Source organism: Rhinopithecus roxellana, chromosome 3 (assembly GCF_007565055.1).
Source record: "Rhinopithecus roxellana isolate Shanxi Qingling chromosome 3, ASM756505v1, whole genome shotgun sequence".
Lineage (NCBI taxonomy): Eukaryota > Metazoa > Chordata > Mammalia > Primates > Cercopithecidae > Rhinopithecus > Rhinopithecus roxellana.
Window position 1 is genome coordinate 39,514,210 of NC_044551.1, and position 8,718 is coordinate 39,522,927.

Here is an 8,718-nt window from a genome sequence, read left to right on the forward strand (position 1 = left end):
TTTAGGAGGCTGAGGCAGGAGGATTTCTTCAGCCCAGAAGTTTGAGACCAGCTTAGACAACATAGCAAGACCTGGGCAACACAGCAAAAGTTAGCTGGGCAGTGTGGTGCACTCCTGTAGTCCCAGCTACTCAGGAGGATTAAGTGGGAGGATCGTTTGAGCCTGGGAGGTCAAGGCTGTAGTGAAATATGATTGTGCTTGTGCCACTGTACTCCAACCTGGGCAACAGAGCAAGACTCTCTCTCTCTCTCTCTCTCTCTCTCTTTCTCTCTCTCTCTCAAAAAAAAAATACATTCTTCATAGAAATCGAAAAAAAAAAATCCTAAAATTTGCATGGGAACACAAAAGACCTCAAATAGCCAAAGCAATCCTGAACAAAAAGATCAAAGCTGGAGGCATCACATTACCTAACTTCAACATATACTACAAAGTATAGTAAACAAAATAACAGACACATAGACCTATGAAACAGAACAGAGAAAATAGAAATTAATCCACATATTTATAGCTAATTGATTTTTGACAAGATGCCAAGGACATAAAGGGGAAAGAAAAGTCTCTTCAATAAATGGTGCTAGGAAAACTGGATATCCATATACGAAGAATGGAACTAGACCCCTCTCTCACCATATACAAAAATCAACTCAAAATGGACTGAAGACTTAAATATAAGACCTAAAACTATAAAATTCCAGGAAGAAAACACAGGGGAAATGCTTCAGGACATTAGTGTGGGCAGAGGTTTTATGGAGAAGAGCTCAAAAGTACAAGCAACAGAAGCAAAAATAAACAAGTGGGATTGTATCAAACTAAAAAGGCTCTGCACAGCAAAGGAAACAATCAACAGAGTAAAGAGACAATCTATAGAATGGGAGAAAATATTTGCTAGCTATCCAACAAAGAATTAATACCCAGAATATACAAGAAACTCAAACAAGACAACAGCAGAAAAAAAAAATCTGATTTTAAAATGAGTAAATCTTCTGAATAAGTATTTCTCAAAAGAAGACATGTAAAAATATGTATATGAAGTATATTTTTTAAATGCTTTGGCTTTTGTGAATCATCATGGGGATGGGAGACAGGATTACATTACAGCTCCAACTCAGACGGACAGAGCAGCATGCAGAGACTCACACTGTGAATTTTAGCTCCAGAACAACTACAGCAACAAACCAGGAATCCTGAGAGGACCCACAGACCCTCTGAAGGAAGCAGACTGCTCCTGCAGGACCTGGGGAGTGTGAGTGCCCAAACCGCCGTAGTGGGAAATGGAGATCGTCTGCCCCTGAACACACACACCCCCACTGGGGAAAATGAAGGTCTAGTTTGCAGGAGAAGTTTCCGACCTTACCTGGAGCTGAGTTAATTTAGAGAGTCAGAGTCGAGCAAAATATGGGGGTAGAGGAAGCAGTAGAAAATGCCCTACGAGCTCTCTGGGTCCCTAAGCAGGACATTCCTGCCTGGCACCATAGGAATCCTTTGGGAACGTGACCAGAGGGGTGGGGAAAACCCCACAAGGAGGAGGAAGTCTCCAGCTCAACTTTGTAATAATTTGAACCTTAGGAGAAGCCTCCTGGCCAGAACTCAGGGGAGGGCACAAATCCAGTGTGCAGACTCCACAGGTATGGGACAGGAGGAGGCTCGGGGGTGGGAAGTTGGGGGAAGAACTAAAGCCCTTTTCTTTCATAGCTGGGAGGCAGGTAGCCTGGGGCAATCTCTCAGCCCAGCTTGCCCACTGCCTGGAAACAGACTCAGTGCTGTTAGGGGGGCCATGGTGGGAGTGAGACTGACCCTTCGGATTGTGTGGGACCTGGATGAGGCCTGTGACTGCCAGCTTTCCTCTATTTCCCTGAAAAGCTGCATGACTTAGCAGAGGCAGCCATAATACTCCTAGGAACATAACTCCATTGACCTAGGAACCTCACCCTCATCCCCCACGGCAGCCACAGCAAGACCAACCCAAGGAGAGTGAGCTCAGACATGCCTATCCCTGCACCACCTGATGGTCAATCCCTACCCACCCTGGTAGCTGAAGACAAAGGGTATACACTCTTGTGTGGGGCATGGTGGCTCACACCTGTAATCCCAGCACTTTCAGAAGATGAGGTGGGTGGATTACCTGAGGTCAGGAGTTGGAGATCAGCCTGGCCAACATGGCAAAACCCCATCTCTACTAAAAGTACAAAAATTAGCCAGGTGTGGTGGCAGACATCTGTAATCCCAGCTACTTGGGAGGCTGAGGCAGGAGAATCACTTGAACCCAGGAGACAGAAGTTGCAGTAAGCTGAGATGGTGCCACTGTACTCCAGCCTGGGTGACAGTGAGACGCTGTCTCGAAAAAAAAAGAAAAAAAAAAGACAAAGGACATATTCTCTTGGGAGTTCTAGGGCCCTGCGCACCACCAGTTTTTCTCCAAACTACCACAGCTGATACTCTCTGGAAAGTGCCACCTCCCAGCAGGAGGCCAATCAGCACAAAAATAGAACATTAAACCACCAAAGCTAAGAACCCTCAAAGAGTCCATTGCACCCCCCTGTCACCTCCACCAGAACAGGTGCTGGTATCCATGGCTGAGAGACCCACAGAAGTTCACATCACAGGGCTCTGTGCAAACAACCCCCTCACTGTACCAGCCCAGAGCCTGGTAGATCTGCTGAGTGACTAGACCTGAAAGAGAGATAACAATCACTGCAGCTTGGCTCTCAGGAAGCCACATCCATAGGAAAAGGGAGGAGTACTACATCAAGGGAACATCCTGTGGGAAAAAAGAATCTGAACAACAGCCTTCAACCCTAAACCTTCCCTCTGACAAAGCCTACCCAAATGAGAAGGAACCAGAAAACCAACTCTGGTAATATGACAAAACAAGGCTCTTTAATACCTCCCCAGAATCACACTAGCTCACTAGCAATGGATCCAAACTGAAAAGAAACCCCTGATTTACCTGAAAAAGAATTCGGGAGGTTAGTTGTTAAGCTAATCAGGGAGGCACCAGAGAAAGGTGAAGCCCAGTGTAAGGAAATTCAAAAAATGATACAAGAAGCAAAAGGAGAAATATTGAAGGAAATAGATAGCATAAAGAAAAAAAACAATCAAAACTTCAGGAAACATTGGACATGCTTATAGAAATGCAAAATGCTCTGGAAAGTCTCAGCAATAGAATTGAACAAGTAGAGGAAAGAAATTCAGAGCTCCAAGACAAGGTCTTTGAATTACCCCAATCCAAAAAAGAAAAAATAAGAAAATATAAACAAAGCTTCCAAGAAGTCTGGAATTATGTTAAACCACCAAACCTAAGAATAATAGGTGCTCCTGAGGAAGAAGATAAATCTAAAAGTTTGGAAAAACATATGTGGGGGAAGAAGTGAGGAAAACTTCCCCAGCCTTGATAGAGAGCTAGACATCCAAATACAAGAAGCACAAAGAACACCTAGGAAATTCATCACAAAAAGTTGATTGCCTAGGCACACTGTCGTCAGGTTATCTAAAGGTAAGACAAAGAAAAGAGTCTTAAGAGCTGTGAGACAGAAGCACCAGATAATTATAAAGGAAAATGTATCAGATTAACAGCAGATTTCTTAGCCGAAACCCTACAAACTAGAAGGGATTGGGGCCCTGTCTTCAGCCTCCTTAAACAAAACAATTATCAGTCAAGAATGTTGTATCCAGTGAAACTAAGCATCATATGTGAAGGAAAGATATAGTCTTTTTCAGACAAGCAAATGTTGACAGAATTCGCCACTACCAAGCCACAACTACAAGAGCTGACAAAAAGCTCTAAATGTTGAAATAAATCCTGGAAATGCATCAAAACAGAAACTCTAAACTTCTTTAAAGCATAAATCTCACAGGATCTATATATAAAAATACAATTTAAAAAGCAAAAACAAAAAAACAAGATACACAGGCAACAAATAGCACGATGAATGGAATGGTACCTCACATTTCAATACTAACATTGAATGTAAATTGCCTACGTGCTCCACTTAAAAGACACAGAACCACAGAATGGATAAGAACTCACCAACCATATACTGCCTTCAGGAGGCTCACCTAACACATAAGGACTCACATAAACTTAAAGTAAAGGGGTGGAAAAAGGCATTTCATGCAAATGGACACCAAAAGTGAGCGGGGGTAGCTATTCTTATATCAGACAAAACAAACTTTAAAGCAATAGCAGTTAAAAAAGACAAAGAGGGACATTATATAATGGTAAAAGGCCTGTCCAACAGGAAAATATCACAATCCTTAACATATATGCACCTAACACTGGAGCTCTCAAATTTATAAAATGATTATGAATAGACCCAAGAAATGAGATGGATAACAACACAATAATAGTGGGGGACTTCAATACTACACTGACAGCACTAGACAGGTCATCAAGACAGAAAGTCAACAAAGAAACAATGGATTTAAACTATGCCTCGAAACAAATGGACTTAACAGATACATACAGGACATTTCATCCAACAACTGCAGAATATACATTCTGTTCAACAGCACATGGAACTTTCTCCAAGACATACCATATGATGGGCCACAAAATGAATCTCAATAAATGTAAGAAAATCGAAATTATATCAAGCACTCTCTCAGACCACAGTGGAATAAAACTGGAAATCAACTCCAAAAGGAACTTTCAAAACCACACAAATACATGGAAATTAAATAACCTGTTCCTGAATGAGAATTGGGTCAAAAACAAAATCAAGACGGAAATTTAAAAATTCTTTGAATGGAATGACAATAGTGACACAATCTATCAAAATCTCTGGGATACAGCAAAGACAATGCTAAGGGGAAAGTTCATAGTCCTAAATGCCTACATCAAAAAGACTGAAAGAGCACAAACTGACATTCTAAGTCACACCTCAAGGAACTAGAGAAACAAGAACAAACCAAACACAAACACAAACCCAGCAGAAGAAAGAAAATAACCAAGATCAGAGCAAAACTAAATGAAACTGAAACAACAACAAAAAAAATACAAAATATAAATAAAACAAAAAGCTAGTTTTTTGAAAAAATAAATAAAATTGATAGACCATTAGCAAGATTAACCAAGAAAAGTAGAGAGAAAATCCAAATAACTGCAGTAAGAAAACGGGAGATATTACAACTGACACCAAAGAAATACAAAAGATAATTCAAGGCTACTATGAACAGCTCTATGCACATAAACTAGAAAACCTAGACGAGATGAATGAATTCCTGGAAAAATACAACGCTCCTAACTTAAATCAGGAAGAATTAGATACCCTGAACAGACAAATAACAAGCAGCAAGATTGAAATGGCAATTTAAAAATTACCAACAAACAAAAGGCCAGGACCAGAGGGATTCACAGCAGAATTCTACCAGACATTCAAAGAAGAGTTGGTACCAATCCTTTTGACACTATTCCACAAGATAGAGAAAGAAGGAACCCTCCCTAATTCATTCTATGAAGCCAGCATCACCCTAATAACAAAACCAGGAAAGGATATAACCAAAAAAGAAAACTACAGACCAATATCCCTGATGAATATAGATGCTAAAATCCTTAACAAAATACCAGCCAAACAAATCCAACAACATATCAAAAAGATAATTCACCATGATCAAGTGGGTTTTGTACCAGGGATGCAGGGATGGTTTAATATATGGGGGTCAATAAAAGTGATACACCACATAAACAGGATTAAAAACAAAAATTACATGATTATACCAATAGACGCAGAAAAAGCATTCAACAAAATCCAGTATCGCTTTATTATTAAAACTTTCAGCAAAATCAGCATACAAGGGATATACCTCAATATAATAAAAATCATCTATGATAAACCCATAGCCAATATAATACTGAATGGGGAAAAGTTAAAAGTATCCCTTCTGAGAACTGGAACAAGAAAATGAGGCCCACTCTCACCACTCTTCTAAAACACAGTACTGGAAGTCCTAACCAGAGCAATCAGACAAGAGTAAGAAATAAAGGGCATCCAAATTGGTAAAGAGGAGGTCAAACTGTCACTGTTTGCTGACAATATAATTGTCTACCTTGAAAACCCTAAAGACTCCTCCAGAAAGCTCCTAGAACTGATAAAAGAATTCAGCAAAGTTTCCAGATACAAGATTAATGTACATAAATCTGTAGCTATTCTATACACCAACATCGACCAAGCAGAGAATCAATTCAAGAACTCAATTCCTTTTACAGTAACTGCAAAAAATAAAAATAAAATACTTAAGAATATACCTAACCAAGGAGGCAAAAGACCTCTACCAGGAAAACTACAAAACACTGCTGAAAGAAAGCATAGATGACACAAGCAAATGGAAACACATCCCATGATCATGGATAGGTAGAATTATTATTGTGAAAATGACCATACTCCCAAAAGCAATCTACAAATTCAATGCAATCCTCATCAAAATACCACCATCATTCTTCACAGAATTAGATAAAAACAATTCTAAAATTCATATGAAACCAAAAAAGAGCTGCATAGCCAAACCAAGACTAAGCAAAAAGCACAAATCCGGAGGCATCACATTACCTGATTTCAAACTATACTATTAGGCCATAGTCACACCAAATCAGCATAGTACTGGTATAAAAATAGGTACACAGACCAATGGAACAGAATAGAGAAACCAGAAATGGAATAAACCCAAATACTTACAGTCGACTGATCTTTGACAAAGCAAAAAAAAAAAAAAAAAAAAAAGTGGGAAAAGGACACCCTTTTCAATAAACGGTGCAGGGATAATTGGCTAGCCACATGTAGGAGAATGAAACTGGATCCTCATCTCTCAACTTATACAAAAATCAACTCAAGATAGATTAAGGAGTTAAATCTAAGATTTGAAACTATAAAAATTCTAGGAGATAACACTGGAAAAACCCTTCTAAATATTGGCTTAGGCAAGGATTTCATGACCAAGAACCCAAAAGTAAACACAATAAAACCCATGATAAATAGCTGGAACTGAATTGAAATAAAGAGCTTTTTTTTTTTTTTTTTTTTTGGAGACAGAGTCTTGCTCTGTCGCCCAGGCTGGAGTGCAGTGGCACTATCTCGGCTCACTGCAAGCTCCACCTCCTGGGTTCATTCTCCTGCCTCAGCCTCCCGAGTAGCTGGGACTACAGGCACTTGCTACCACACTCAGCTAATTTTTTATATTTTTAGTAGAGTTGGGGTTTCACCGTGTTAGCCATGATGGTCTCGATCTCCTGACCTTGTGATCCGCCCGCCTCAGTCTCCCAACGTGCTGAGATTACAGGCATGAGCCACCACGCCCAGCCGAACTAAATAACTTTTGCATGGCAAAAGGAACTGTCAGCAGATTAAACAGACAACCCACTAAGTGAGAGAAAAATCTTCACAATCTATACATCTGAGAAAGGACTAATATCCAGAATCTACAACAAACTCAGCCACATCAGCAAGAAAAAAAAAATCCCATCAAAAAGTGAGCTAAGGACATGAATAAACAATTCTCAAAAGAAGATATACAAATGACCAACAAACACATGAAAAAATGCTCAACATCACTAAAGATCAGGGAAATGCAAATCAAAACCACAGTGCAATACCACTGACTCCTGCAAGGATGGCCATAATCAATAAATCAAAAAACAATAGATGTTGGCATGGATGCAGCAATCAAGGAACACTTCTACACTGCTGGTGGGAATGTAAACTAGTATAGCCACTATGGAAAACAGTGTGGAGATTCCTTAAAGAACTAAAAATAAAACTACCATTTGATCCAGCAATCCCACTACTGGGTATCTACCCAGAGGAAAAGAAGTCATTATACGAAAAAAATACTTGCACACTCATGTTTATAGAAGCACAATTCGCAATTGCAAAATTGTGGAACCAACCCAAATGCACATCAATCAACGAGTGGAATATCTATGATGGAATACTACTCAGCCATAAAAAGGAATGAATTAATGGCATTCACAGCAATCTGGATGAGATTGGAGACCATTATTCTAAGTGAAGTAATTCAAGAATGGAAAACCAGCCGGGCGCGGTGGCTCAAGCCTGTAATTCCAGCACTTTGGGAGGCCGAGACGGGTGGATCACGAGGTCAGGAGATCAAGACCATCCTGGCTAACATGGTGAAACCCCGTCTCTACTAAAAAAATACAAAAAAACCTATCCGGGTGAGGTGGCGGGCGCCTGTAGTCCCAGCTACTCGGGAGGCTGAGGCAGGAGAATGGCGTAAACCCGGGAGGCGGGGCTTGCAGCGAGCTGAGATCCGGCCACTGCACTCCAGCCTGGGCGACAGAGCAAGACTCCATCTCAAAAAAAAAAAAAAGAATGGAAAACCAAACATCATATGTTCTCACTGATATCTGGGAGCTAAGCTATGAGAACACAAGGGCATAAGAATGATACAATGGACTTTGGGGACTTGGGAGGAAGGGTAGGAGGGGGACGAGGGTAAAAGTCTACAAATACAGTGCAGCGTATACTACCTGAGCAATGGGTGCACCAAAATCTCACAAATCACCACTAAAAAACTTACTCATGTAACCAAACACCACCTGTACCCCAATAACCTATGGAAAAATAAACAAAAATAAAAAATAAAATGCTTAACATCATTAATCATGAGGGGAAATGAAAATCAAAACCACAATGAGGTATCATCTCACCCCAGTTAGAATGGCCATTATCAAAGAGACAAAAAATAACAAATGCTGGTGATGAC